Raw genomic sequence first — 14,883 nt, forward strand, 5'->3', positions numbered from 1 at the left:
CCCTCCCCTCCTGCTCTAGCCTCTTTATTTTTTCCATACCATTTATTCACACCTGACATATCAATGTATTTTAATTACTGTCAGCCTCAGCCCTTACCCCTACCCTGGAACGTAAGCACCTATTTTTACCAGTTTGTTCACTGTGGGTTCCCCAGATTTCTGGCAGTTTCTGGCACATAACAGGCTCTTGGAAGTTGGCTGGGTGTGGAATGAGCAGGCCACTGCCAAGCCTCTCCAGGGGGGGTTTGCCCCTGACCCCCCAGTAGAAGTCATTCTTTCCACGCATAGCCCTGTTCCCAGATCCCCTGCTAACTCCCAGCGCCATGCCTTTGCTCTCGCCATTCCACCCGCCAAAGGGCCACGTTCCTCAGGCCCCATTGTCTTATTCAACAAATATTGATTAAGCTCTGACGCCTAAGTAACCCAATACCCTTCAGCAGGAAGCCCCCAGAGCCTTCCCCGCCCACATCGCCTGCTAACGAGGAGGCGAGGAGGCGGCTCTCTGAGAGCCCTGGCTGTCTAGCCTCACTGCCCAGGGGCTCCCCCATGCTGCCCCCGAGGAGGCAAGACATTGCCAGATCTGGCTGCTGACGGTTGGGAGCTTTCCATGTGTGTCCGGCCGCTGCAGCCAGCAGGGCGTGTGCAGGGATCTCCTTGGCCTCCTCCCTGGCACAGCAGCGTTCAGTCGGAGGCGGCCCCGGACAGCTGTGGGAGGTCCTGGCAGGGGCTCAGAGGGCACAGCCCATGTCCCATGTTGGCACCTGGTTTAGGGTTAAAAACTTACTGATGACAGTTAAGAATAAACCCTCCAGTGTCCACCGGGAGCACTGGCCTAAAAGCCCGGAGAGGGTTCTCTCCTAAAACACAGGCAGGTAGAAGCAGACCTGTCGCCACGCTACAGGTGAAGACCTGTGCTCTTTGTGTGGTTAGGTGTCCAACAGGACTTCACGGAGAAAGAAGGATGTGAACTGCAGTTTGAGAGAAGTGTGAGGCTTGGGAAAAGGGACGGGAAAGTCAAGGGCATTCTGGGAGTGGGATGAGATGCTTCTGGGGCTGGGGGCAGGGGACGGAGGTCAACTTGTACCGTTCCACCCAGGCCTGGGACAAAAAACACTCATGTCCACCCTTGAGGATCCAAGGAGTGAGTATGGCCTCAGTTCTCCAGCTGCTGTCCCTGGTCTAGGAAACCCCATCTCCAGAGAAGGCCCATGCCTTGTGCCAAGAGTCCAAAGGACACCTGCAGCCGGAGGTCACACGTACAGGTTCTCTCACAGAGAGCCCAGCAAGGCCACCTAGCCAGCAGCTGTGTGACCTCAAGCAAACCACACCACTGGGATAAGCCTCCCTCTCTCCATCATCAACTCTCAGGACTAAATTAAATGATATCTTGCATTTTTAAGCAAAAGGCCACCTGCCTATTAAGCCCTCGATACATGCTGGAAGTCCACTTACAGGGCCTGGCCTTCATTTCAAATTGCCCCCAGGGAAGAAGGATCTAGCATCTCAATATAACATCACTAGAGTGTTCCCTGTTTCCAAGAGAGGTTGGAGTTTTACTCTTGCTCTGGATTTGCGACCACCTCCAATGAGGAAAAGCCAGCCCAGAATTCCACCTTCCCCTCTGTAGGAAAGAGTAAAGGAGTTAGCCCAACTGCCCACATCTTTTTTCAGTAACTCACTGGAATGCAGTGGCCACAGTTAAAATTAATTGACTCATAAATTTTGTACTCCATGCTTAAGAGTTGGGGACCCTTGAAATCGACACATGATTGGCTTCCCATATGCAAATCAGGCAAGTCCCTGATATTTTTTTTTGATCTGGAACCTTAGAGAACATCATTTCTTCTGCTTTTGTCTTGATACAGCAGCCCCAATGTGGTTCTACTTCCCTCATCTAGGACAGAGAAAGTACTCAAATATTTAAAGAAAGAAAGAGCAGATGAAGGAAGCAAAGAAGGAAGAAATGAACAGTATCTCCTTGGGGTCTTTGGCTTTGGCTCCAGGGAAGGGCTATAAAGCAAGGTCCGTCACGATCCCATCAGGATTTCAACAACCAGTACGTATGTGTGCGCGCACGCACCCGCGTGTATGTAAATACGCACAACGTATGCATGTGTTTGCACTGCTCCCAAATAGTATGTTAGTGCATAGCCTGGAGACATAGTGTTAATATTTGATGGATTGGAGTGAGAATGTTTGCTTAGTGAAGGCTTAAGGCTCTACCCCTGCTCCACACCCCTCCATGAACTCAGCTGACCCTTTAAAATGCATCTTCAGAAAAATAAAGAAAATCAATCAGCTGATACTTATTGATCCCCAGGTAAATAACTCCAAAGACCAGCCTGAGAAATAAAGGGGGGATAACACTTTGCACCAGGCTCTGAAAATGACTTATACCCATACCTTTGGGTGAGGTTTCCAATTCCAAGATATTTAACAACACGAATAAAACAGGGAGTGATGGTGGCTACCATTCATTGAATGTGGCCTCATTCACCGTTCACTCTCTCTTTTAACCCTCCTGACCCTATCAGAGTGGAAGAATTATTCCAGTTTTCCTGACGAGAAATTGAGGTTTTAGAATAAAACTGCTCTGCTCACAAACAGCTTGCATGTGATGGAGCTGGGTGTCAAGCCCAGTTCTGCTCAGGTTCCTGAGCTCTTTACCACTGCGTTATGCTGCTTAAAAACATGGCTTCATGTTCTTCCCCATTTACAAACTTGATGTTTCCAGATCAATGAAATAAATATCTTCATCACGGGATGAGGGAGGGAACATCCCTAAAAATTAAACCATGCAAAAAACTAACATAGGGATATTGATATCGCAAGCAACACAAATATACTGTGTAACCCTTGCAAAAAAATTAATTAGCAAATATTGAAAGCACATTAAGAATCCTTCTTTAGATTCTCTTCCTTCAGGAGAAATGATACAGTAAGTGGGAAAATGTACAGAGTTTCATTGGGTTAATCTAAGGGTAAACAGTTGGTTGATGATGGAGATTAATTAAAGGAGGGTCGCCTTGGCCCCCAGACCAGCCAGCCCTCGACTCTCCTGCCTTCAAGGCAGAGAGCAGTGAGCATGGATAGCCACAGGTCCAAGCACAAATTATCATATTAGGATTTTACACTGGATGCTGCTAACCCCTCAGGTTCCTGGAGAAATAAGGGCTCCCTCCCCAGCCTCCCCAGGCTGCCTCCCCTTTCACAGCCACCTCCACGGGAGGCCAGCCTCTACCAGGGAGAGTCAAAGAGCCAGATTCCAACTCGAAAGTCTGTCCCGAGGAATGAAGCAGCTGGAAATCATTCATTCTTCAGATCAATGAACAAATTATTTTATTGAAGGTGGTATTTGAAGATCACACACAAAAATTACAGGATTTTCATCTGAGCAACATTATCACGGAAAAGGAGAGAAAAGTTTTCTTCGCTGCAGACCCCCAGCGTCCCAGAGCCCCGCAGGTGGGCCTGGTATCTTTCACGGGAGCAGCCGGGCTCCTACTCCAGGCAGAGCCAGCCATACTTGAAAAAACACGGCAGGCAGAACCAGTTCCTGTCAACTTTCTGAGATGCGAGGGAAAATGTGAGGATCAAGTTGCTGGTATTGGCAAGATAAAAGGGCAGAATGTCAAGTTCTTCCACAAGAGTTTTGAATATGGGACATACTCTGAGATCTGGAATATATCCCTTGACCTCACCAGACAACCACTGCTCCAGAGTAAAACATGCCCACAGGCCCAGCATGTATGTCCCCCGAAAGTCAGGCCACACCATCCATCGTCCACTACATCGCCGATGCACCGTCACAGGGAAATGCCAATCAGAGCGCCAGACCCTGGCTGAGCCCATCACTTGTCACATACTTAGGAAGCCACTGTGTCTTCCTTGGGGTGGCAGCAGTTATTAAAGAGGAAAATTGCTACCTTCGAGCCTCAATCAATACATTTTAGACGATGCAAATGTTCATGTCATCTTGACTGTATTTCTTCTGCCTCCGAAATATGCTAGATGGGAATCTGAGATGGAACTAAAAAAAACTCCAACACTCCTACCCATCCACCAAGCTTTAACAAAAGCTTTTCCAACATACTTTCAGAATGAGTGCGTATGCAAAGGGCGAAACAGCTGAAAAGGAGGAAATGGGGGGGGGGGGGGGACGAAACAAAACAAAACAAAAAACATGCAGAAAATAAATATTAAGCTGTCAAATCAATGATCTCAGAAAAGAATTGCAGATGGAGTGTCTGGCTTCCTTGCTGAAGGAATGGTGCATTCAAGGTCCATGAGAGAAGCGCCAGGCGGAGCTGTGGCTTCAGGCCGCCCCGAGCTACAAGTGACGACTGCCCTACCGTAGGTGGTGGCTGCGAGAGCGGTGGCTTAGCTGAGCCGGCACAGAGGCGGCCCTTGCTATCAGATTAAACCCTTTCATGTCTGCATGTGGCCCAAGCTCTCCCCCCACCCCCCATCTCCCTGTCCTCCCACACTACACTTTTTGAACTTTTCTTTGGCTATTGGAAGGGGATTGCCACCCACCAGCCCTGACCCTCTTTCAGGTGGAAACGTTTGTGAATAAAGTTTCTCAGATGCTACAAGAATCAGGTGCTGAGTTTAATTAGCAGATCCAGCCATGTTTAATCGGTGAGATGCTCTCTGCTCGTCGCAGATTTAAGGTGGTTGAAATAGCCACTTGGCATCAACAGATGAAAATTCCCAAACCGGGAGTCATGGCCGAGAAAGCAAAATAATTAAAGCACTTTAGCTGTAGTTTCAATAGCACCCTCCCCTATTCAATCTGCTTTATATAAATTATGGCTTTTCTGTAATAATTTGAAAGGCTCTTCCTGACTTGCCTTCAATAGATTTTAAATAAAGATTTTTTTAAAAACAAAACAGGACAAAAACTGTTTGCACCACTTCTTCCTCTAGTCAGTAGGGACAAATATATCTAGAGATATGGAAAGATAAAATTAAATATCAAATTATTCAGAGAGATTAAATTTTATATATAATATCTATGCAGTCTTTTTTGTTTGCTCGGGCTACAGTGACTCTAGCTGATACCGAGTTTCCAAATATTTTTTCCCCTTGAAAACACATTTACAACAATGCATATGTTCTCAAACAGCCAAGTTCCAATTTAGCATTTTTTAAATGCTAGCTTAAAGGCAAGTGCATATTATTCAGAAGGATGATTTTGTTCACTGTCCCCTCTGAGGCAGGCATGCAAAAAAGGTCAGAGGCATGAGATTTCCAGGTTCACACGGCTAGCTTCAAACCCGGCTCAACCATGCAGCAGCCACATGGCTGGATAAGTGTCCTGCCCTCAGTTTCCCCAGTGGTGAAAGCAGACTGAGGTGTCCTTCATTGGGCTGGGCTGTCAATAGGAGTAAATAAGATAATATACCCAAGGGGCGTGAGGCAGAGCCAGGCAAAGGGTGAGGACTCAGCATTGGCACTGCCCAGGTACCAGCTGTGATCCCCTCCACACACTTGCACCCCTCCCTCCTCAGGCACTCAATGCGTTTAGGAAGGAACCTCCCACTAGCACTCATGGAAACTGCAGGCACGAGGAATGAATTAATGCAAACCCTCGAGGGCCCTACGCTCCAGCCCCTGCATGAACCAAAATCCCATCCAAATCCACGGGAATTACGTGGGAACCTCAGGCGTGCAAGTGGGAACCTCATTATCGTTAAGGCAGAATGAGCATTTCTGTGATTTATCTCGATTTTAGAGAATCTAGGGGTTGGCTTTTAAACCAAATAGAGCTACTCCATACTCTGTGTGTGCGAGTGTGTGTGTGTGTGTGTGTAAATTTGGTAACAAAGCAACCACAAAATTAGGCTAAATACCTGCCAAGTGTCCAATGATCCCAAATGGATGGAAAGGGTGAGCTGAGCTATGAAGCCACGGGAAGAAGGCAGAACAGCACCTGGGCTCAAGAAGCAGCAGGGAGAAGGGAGGGCCAGGAACTCATTCCCAGGAGACCAGCCCACCTTGGTAATCAAAGACTCAGCTAAACACAGTTCAGGTAATCAAAGCTGTAATGCCTTGATAGAAAACTTCCAGGTTAATGTCAGCTCAAGCCTGCGGTGATCGTTTTTCCTGCGTCAAAACGGCACTTAATTTTCTCATCGTAAAGCCACAGACTAAGATTAGGTAGGTAGAGGATGGGGGCAAACTGATTTTCCTTCTTGCATTTCTTAGCACTTTCCCTGTGCATTACCTTCCTGCTTTGCTTTGCCTACCAGGACCTTGTTCTACTGCCTGACAACATGTCCTTAATGTCAGGATGTTGTGGATGCTGAAAAGGTCAGCAACAAAAGCCCAGGGGTTTTGCTGTACACCTGCCCCCAGGAGAGATAGCCGAGCCTGGGGTCAGGAGAAACGGCCTATGGCAGTGGAAGAGCTGAGCATACAAACTCTATAGGCAGACTGAATTGATTCTAATCCTAGACCTACCACCCACCCCTCTCCATGCCTCAGTTGCCCTTTCTGAAGTTCAGAATCAATATTGTACCTACTCTCACAAGGAGGTTGTAGGGATGAAATGAGAGCCAGGCCCACCCTAGAGTCAGGCTGTCCATATAGCAAGTGCTCAGAGAAAAGTCACTACCATCACCCAGCCAGCGGGGTGCATGGCCTTCAACCCCAGCCTAAGAACTACTGCTTTCCACTCCTTGCTTTGCCACGTCCGTCCCAGTCACAGCACCCAGAGACCCAGCTCCCGCCCACAGGGGCTGTGCTCAGGGTGGGCCCGCACATTTGTTGCACCTACGCCCCCACCCACGAATCCTCGCACTATGAAAGCTGCCCCTCCTCTCAGACCCCACGGGACCCCACCTCCCGGCATCGGGGCACATCTCTCTCCCTACTAACCTGGGTGCTGCCTGAGGCTGGGACAGAAGCGGATCTCCCCAGCCCCATCGAGATGGCCAGGGCAAGGCCTGGCACCTGGACCATGTGGAAAATGAGCCTGACCACCCCCCTTACCCCAACCAGGGGACAGTTAGAGCCATCTTTGCTATGATTGGGAGGTGCTCATCTAGTACATAGAGGCCAGGGATGCTGCTAAATATAATAAAATATCCTACAGTGGATGGGACAGCCCCTACAATAAGCATTATCAGGTTCGAATAGTGCATAGAGCTGCATTGAGAACCCTTGGTCCAGAGAGAGGATGCTCGGGTCAGCCTGACCAGTTCCACCTAATCTCAGTCTTGTCTCTGGTCTCCAGCTGGCTCACAGGCTGTGAAAAGCCACGTGCTCCAACACTCTATAATGACTTTTAAAAGTGAAAGTGGGGTGGGGATGGGGGGTCAAGCAACCCACTGAAGCCAGCTAAAACCAGCCCTTATCCCAGCACAGTGAAGCCCCTGGGGACAGTCCTCAGAAGCCTGGGGGGGGGGGGGTATTAACTGGCCAGGGTGAGTCCCACCTCCACCCCAGGTCCTGCCACGGCCCAAGCCAGGTGGCCTGCTGAGGAGCCCGCCCTCCTGAGGCAGATTCCATCCATGTCTGTCTTCATTCGGGGAAAAGGAGGGCCCAGGTAAGGTGTCCTGTGCCCCCCAGGTCTGCATCTTGAAGTTATATCCCCCAATTCCTACCCCAGTTTCTGATTCCTTTGGCTGATGTCACTACTGACTCCTCTCCCACCCACACACCCTCACAAACACCCGAATCCACCCTGGGTAGTAGAATTGTGGGTAAAGGCAATCACCGCAGGAGGGCGTCTTCCAGCAGGCGACACGCTCCCCAGCACACCCTCGCCAGCACCCCTTGCTGAGACCCCAGTGGGGCCACTCCCCAGCTTAACCCAGTCTAAGCACACGCATTGTCTACTCACCCCGCTAAGGACACTCAGTGACAGCAAGGGGAGCGTCACCATGGCCCAGAGAATCCAGACCTGAACAGCCAACCTGCATCCTTGGCCAAAGGCCTCTTTCCCAACAACTCCCAACCAGGTACTACGTAAAACATACCACCCAGGTGGGCCAGCCAGCCAGCCAGGCAGACCCCTTCACTCCCCATCTTCCCCTGGTCCTGCTGTCCCTCCAGCCCCTCAGCCCTACAGGTCACCAGGGCCAGTGTGGTTTCCCTGCTGCCCAAGCCCCTACTCGTCCAGAGGAGTCTCCCCAAAGTGGGTGAACTTGGGCCCGGATGCTAGGCTACAAAATCCAGCCTTAACGGCCTAAGAGATGGGGCCTTACCACCTGGACGCCACGGTCTTCTAGGCCAAATCTAAACCCTCACCTGGAGATGAGAGGGGCCACCCCGGAGCACTCAGACAGCTTCAGGTCCCGTCAGAGGTGCCATGGGGAGACTTCTGTCCTCCACAAACACAAAGGCTGACCTGCAGAAAGCTCATTTCTGTTTTTAAACTCGCATCAAGCCTCACTTTAAATAATGTTGAGAACAAAATGCAAGCTGATATTTCAGCTTACTTAAAAGGCTTATTAAAAACACTAAATCCAAAGATGTTAAAAAGCTATAATTGTCCTCATTCAAACTGGAAAAATAAATCTATTTGCTTTCTTCCTTTATGATACTCTTCTTTTTAAAAAAAAAATAAGTTCATCTATATTCTCATGAGCATCGTCTCGCTGCCTCTTTTTTCCTCCATTCAAGGCACTTTAAAAACACCTGTGCCATTCATAGCCAACTTTTGAGCAAAAGGCAACCACGTTTGGAGAAGGCTGTTTAACTCTGATTTCCTTACACCAGAGATAAGCTTGTCTTGCTCAAAAAGTAAGATGGAGTTCGTTTGAATGGGCTTGTGATTTTATAGATTCTGAGCTGATGGGAATTTCTTTGGTCACCTAAGGCAGGGTAGACAACCTAATCGGTCAGCTTTTTGGGACTGAGCAGGCGACAATTCCACATCTCAGCACTGCCTTGGGGTCTAGATGAGCCGACGCAGTTAGCAGGACTGCACCTCCTGGCCGCCTCCTCAGCCGGTCCCACCATGAAATGGGGATGATTGGCCTCTAGCCTGAACCAGAGCAGCATGACCATTGCTCCCCACCGTCCCCAAGTCCCCTGGGAAGTCAGCCCCTGCCAGCAGAGAAGTTGCTGAGTTGTGAGGATCTCCAGCCTGCTCAGAAGTGAAGCACTCCAGGCACAGAACGAGATGGGTTTTCAGAGCACTGGTCCAAGAGAATGCAAATGTATCGAAAGTGTTTTCTCCAGGTTTTCCATAATTACCATTTATGTCTCCAGGAACTGTTTCAGAGCCCGGTTGAGGGTGAAAGCATTTTAGAGACTTTCTCTGCAGATGACATATGAGGCACTAACCTTTTTCATATGCCCAGATGTTAAGTTCATTTTCATCACATTTATGCAAATTTCATCGGAACAGTAAATCAAAAGAAATCTTAAATCATTGTGCACTATTAAAAATCAACATTAAATCCAGTTACTTGCTGTGATATTAACATACAGTCACAGTTAAGGGGTAGAGAGAGGAGGTCATTGTTAAAAGCAGGTTTTTCTCCATGCCAAGACCATGGAGAGATCCGGGGTCCCAGACATCTGTCAGATCCAAAAGTCTGTGCTGCTCACAACTGGATTCAAGTTTTAGCAGATTAGGGGCATTATACAAATGAAAGCTTTCCAAAAGTTTTCCAAACTTTGGAAAAACAGGGATCCCTCAGGACAGGGGCCTATCACCTACATCAGCGTCTAGACTAGGGGTCCATGCTGAGGCCTGGCAGCTCACTCCCTCCTGCGCGGGGTGAGAAGTTAATTTCTAGGCTCTGCGGGGCCTGCATTTGTCAAGGAGCCGGACGTCAGTCTATCATTACCAAGCAAATCAGCCAGGCGGGTAATGGTGGAATCAGGACACATTTGCACTCAGCTATCAGGATGACATCATAACTAAAGCAGCCTGCAGGCCCAGGCCCTGGGCTCTCCCTGAGCAGAGGCCAGAGGGCTGCCCGGCGCGCCCCCCTGTGACTCCCCAGGCAGGACACTGAGTGCCCTGGCCAGGCAGGGTGCTGGGCCCAACCCCCTACCCAGCAAGTTCCCAAGTCTGGCCCACAGCACAGAAACTAGGCTTACACTTTCCTACCCCCACCCCCCCCATCCCCATCCCCCCAGCAAATCGACTTTCCCCCCAGGTTCTGAATACTGTAAATAATAATAACGTGTTTTTAATTTTAAAAAAAATTGAGGTACTCTCAAAGCACTTTTTCCTCTGGCAAGGGCTGGTGTTTTATGCAGGCAGCTACATTTTGGGTAGAGAATTTATGGCATTTCCAACAGACTTGTCAATCTCTCCGTCAATCGCTCTTTAGCAAGAGGGCTTTACACTCTCCTCTGAGCAAGGGAAACAGGATGGAAAGGGGAATGAGGGGAACGATGACGGAGGAGCCCTTTTTGCTCTTGTTTTGGTTGCTTTTCTTTCTTTCTTTTTAAAGCACAGTCGGTTACACGCACACTCACACACACAGCCAGACACAAACCTTAGAATAATGGGGGACGCATTTGGCGACGAGCTGCATCCGCCGCGCGGCGCGACGAGCAGCCAGCCGCGCTTGCTCGCTCGCAGCTCTGCCTTCCACCGCGGCGACGGGGACCGACTGCCCGCCCGGGACCGGCGATGCCCGCCTCCACGGCGCCCCCAGGATCGCCTCCCGTCTCGCCACAGGTATACGCGAGTGACCCAAACACCTCATCTGGCCCGCAAACTCGGCGGACAGAGGAATAAAAAGTTCTGCAAGCAGCCGGCCGGGCAGCCCGGGAGACTGCGGCTGCGGGCAGCCGGGCGATGAGCAACCCTCCCCGGAGGCAGGCGGCAGCGCGCGGCCCCGGTACCTAGCTTTGCTCTCTCAGCTCGGGGCGCGCCGAGGCCACCGCAGGGCACTTACTTGGCACTCGCTTTCGAACGTGCAGGTCGTCGCGGTTTTCGCTGGGGTTTTCAAATAAGTTTCAGGGAGGAAGAAGAAGGCACCAAAAAAAAAAAAAAAGATCCAATTATGCAAATGGGCTCTGGACCCAGTGGCGAGCGTCGGATCTGGCGCTACTGTACGAGTTCTCCGGGCAGCCCCGGCCAGGCAGATTTATGGGGGCGCGTCACGGCTACGCCAGGTCCCGCCGCCGGAGCATCTCGAAGTTAATTAAAGCGGTAATGTCCACTTTCCCCGCGACCCTCCGCGCGCGGGTTTACGGTTTCCCCATCAAGCCCGACCCGGTTCGGGGGGGGGGGGGCGCTCTCCCCCACCCCTCTCTTCCTTCGCTCTTCTGGCTCCCCCCCCCCTTCTCCTCTCTCCCCCAGTTCCCTCTCTTTCGTCCCTTTAAGTCGCCTGCCTTCCACTCAGTGAACAATGAACAAAGATGTGAGTGATGGGAAAAGATCGCCCCCCCTCCGCCCCAGCAGTGAGCAAAGCCGGTCTTAAAGTAAAAAAAAAAAAAAACCACACACACACACACACACACACAACCCAGTTGCTGCTAATATCAAACTGGGAAAGAAAACAGTGCGTTCTCGGGTTATTCTCCCCTGACCCCCTCCCAACACACACACGTACGCACACCCACCCCAAGTTCACCTACGCCCTGGCTGGGGGCGGGGGCGCCAAGGCCGGGCCGTGGGGACCCGGGGACGCCAGAGGCGGGGGCGGTGCACGCTCAGGCCCAGCTAGCTTCCCGTGCCCCTCCTCTCTCGCCCAGCCTGTCCCCTCCCCGCGTCTACACCGACCCGGCTGCCCGGCCGCCAGCTCCTACTGCCGGGCGGCCGGCTGCGCTCGGCAAACGCGGCCCCTGTCGGATTAGAGCTAAACTGCACAGCAGCGGCTAACCGGGAAGGCGCGGGGAAACTGCAGCCGGCGCCGCGCGCTCTCCCGCCGGGCCCGCTTGCCCCTGCCCCTGCCCTCCCGGCGCGCGCCGCCGCGGGCGCCCCCGGCACCCGGCGCTCCGACCCCGTGGGCCGGGACGCTGCGCAGCCGCTGTCTTTGCTACTAAAGTGAAAACGAAGGCGGCAGACAGATCGCGTCTTCTCCGAAGAACCGGGTAGACATAACAATATCCGGCCCACAACTCGGGCCCCGCTGTGGCCGACGCCCGGAGCTGCTCCCCAGCCCGCGCCCTCCTCGGCCCCAGCCCCTCGCCCGCTGCCCCGCATCCCCCTCCCCCGGAAGCTAAGCCCGTCCTGCACCGAACTCGGGGATGGTGTGTTCGTTCGCCAAGAGGCGGACAGGAGGAACGACTCACAATGCAAAAGTGGAAAACGGAGGGGGGACACGTAACTTTCCACCTGTCCCCAAAGAAACCCCTACAAGAGTTTCCTCGGAAGAGTTTCAGGGCGCGGGGCACAGCGCTCCCTCTGCCCCCACATCCCCTTTCCTTTCTTTTTTCCACCTTCCCTCACTTTGCATACGTCCATCCATATAGAGATAGCTATATTTTAAATTATTTGCAAAATTGCAACAGATGGGCGCGTCGAGATCTGGACACTTTCCTACTCATCATCAAAGAAAACTCCCCCCCCCCTTTTTTTTGCCTAAAATACATCCCGAGTCCCGCCCACGACTGTTTTTCTCAATTCTTCATCTTCGAAAAATAATGTCTTGAATCAAACAGAAAGGTTTATCTGCGAAGCTCATTCTCGCCGCAGTCATATATCTGGGCCTGAGGGTGCGGCCCCCTAAATGCACTCTTTCCAGCCGCCCCTGAACCCCTCCCCACCCCCCACCCTACCCCCCCGCCTTCCAGAGCCCTGCGCCCCCACTTCCTCGCTCTGATTGGCCTCAGTGCTTCAGCCCTGGCTGGTCCCCTCAGCTCCTTCCATAACCTGTTACTTTTCCTTTCTTTTTTTTTTTTTAAATCTTTGGCCCCCGGCATGGCCCCAGGGCCCGGCCGGCCGAACAGGTGCTGCGGGCGCCGCCTGCGCTGGCCGACGCCGGGCTGGCCTGGGGTCGCGGGTTCGGGCCCCAGTGCCTCGGCCTTGCGAGTCCCGGGCCTCGGCCTCGCCCGGTTCCCGGGGCACAGGAGGCCGATGAAAACACAAAATGGCAGGTCTCAGCGGCCCCGGGAGCCTGCAAGTTTGACACACTGCAAGCATCAGCTAACTTTGATTAAGAAAAAACGGTTACAAATTACCCTCTCTCTCTCCAGAGACGGGGCCGGCAACCCGCAGCTAGCGCCGAAGGGAGAAAGAGGGGGCGCGGGTAGCCCGCGTCCCCCGCCAAGGAGAAAATGGGGAAAGTAGTCACTTAGGCAGAAGTTTGCGCGGCCCCAGTCTCTTCCCCCGCACCCCCCACGCCCGCCCGGACGCTTCTCACTCCCCCCACCCCCGACCCCTCCCCCCTGCCGGCTCCGAAAGTTTCCCCGACCCAAGAGCGGGCGGCGGCGGCGGACAGGGGGCGGACCCGGCGGGGTGCGGGATTCCGGCTCCCGCCTGCACGCCGGGCGCGAAGCCCCGCGACTCCTTTTCAAAGTAACGGTCCCGGGACCGCGGGAGGGGCTGCAGCGGCCAGGAGCCGGGCGGCTCGCCACCGAAGTTCTCTAGAGCCATTCGATGCCGGGTCGCCGCGGCTTTCTCGGTTTTTCTCCTCTTTTTTTTTTTCCTCCCCCCGCTGACAGCTTCTCTCGCCAACGTCACAGCCACGGATATTTAATTAGGCCGTATTTTTTCATCGCGATGGGGCGAGAAGGAACCCAGCGGCAGGCCTCGCCGAGATGGGGAGGGGGAGGGGATGGGGGGCACGCCAAGAGTCCAAACTCACTTTGCCACCTCCCGGACGCCGGGGCCGCCCTCCCACCCACCGCGCCCCCGGGCGCCCCCCCCCACACACACACCGCGCCGCGCCCCGCGATCCTCTCCCCCCCACCCCACCATTGTTTTCCTTACCTTAAACATTGAAACGCGGCTGTCGGGAGCAAACTCGGGCACGTAAACGGAGCGTTGTAAAAGATTGTGTTCAATGAATAATGAAACATGTCCACATGATTGACTTGATCATTTTCCGGGGCTGAGGGGGGACGGGCGCCCTGCTCGCGCGCCTCGCTCGCCCACTCGGCAGAGCCCTGCGAACTGTTCCCAGCCCCGCCGGGGCAGGGCGGTCTTGATTTTCATCTGCCTCTTTTCAGAATCGCCCCGTTCATTGATACTCCTCACCCAGCCCCGGCAGCCAGCCCCAGCCCCGGCTCGGCCTCCCCCTATCTGGTAGGTGAAATGCATTGTACCATTAAAAACGCTCTCCATTGTCGCCCTGGCATAATTCACAGCAACTAGATAGGTCTTGCGGCATTTAGCTTTGATGAGCCAGAGACTGAACCCTTGATATAATAATCTACAAAGAATGGTGTGTGATCGTCCATTTTTTCTCTCTGTCTAGCAACTAAGAAACCATTTAACACAGCGCAGCTTGCTTCTGACCTTGAGCTCATGTAAACACACTTATTAAAATCTATCTATTCTCCAAGAGCTACATTCTGATTGTCAGACTCGTTACCGAGACATATATCAGCCCCTTCGCCTGTCACTACTTTGCATTCCTGCCTTTGACTAAAGAATTTTTTATCCAGCCGAGAGGAAGAGATTGCCACAGAGGGAGAGAAGAGAGAGAGGGAAAGGGAGAGAGAAAAAAGCGTAATTCTTACCTGCTCCTGAAACTATTTAAAGTCTGTTTCTTTTCTCGGGAAGAAAAAAAAAAAAAAAAAAAAAACTCCCGGGTGAATCTCGGTGGACAGCGGGACGCGGAGAATCAGTCACAGCCCGGGCGTTTAAGGGAGTCATCAGCGATCAAATGACGTTGATCCGCGCTGTAACCTTGTGGCGTATTTAATGTAAATAAGGCAGTTATGTTGCCAATCGCCGCGATACAAACACGGAGAGGTCCTCAGCCTCGCCTCCCGCGCCTGCCATTAGAGGCGACTTTA

At 52.4% G+C, this 14,883-nt stretch overlaps 1 protein-coding gene across 1 annotated transcript in view; it reads right to left on the reverse strand.

The window, feature by feature from the left end:
* Nucleotides 1-14,573, reverse strand: part of LOC143658418 (zinc finger protein 536-like) — a 202,709-nt gene extending 188,136 nt beyond the window's left edge. The window contains exon 1 of the mRNA XM_077130487.1: nt 13,853-14,573. The gene's annotated coding sequence lies outside the window, so the exon portion shown is untranslated. The remainder of the gene's footprint in view (nt 1-13,852) is intronic.
* Between the last annotated feature and the right edge of the window lie 310 nt (nt 14,574-14,883).

The sequence above is a fragment of the Tamandua tetradactyla genome, chromosome 16 (genome assembly GCF_023851605.1).
Source record: "Tamandua tetradactyla isolate mTamTet1 chromosome 16, mTamTet1.pri, whole genome shotgun sequence".
In the NCBI taxonomy this organism is placed as follows: domain Eukaryota; kingdom Metazoa; phylum Chordata; class Mammalia; order Pilosa; family Myrmecophagidae; genus Tamandua; species Tamandua tetradactyla.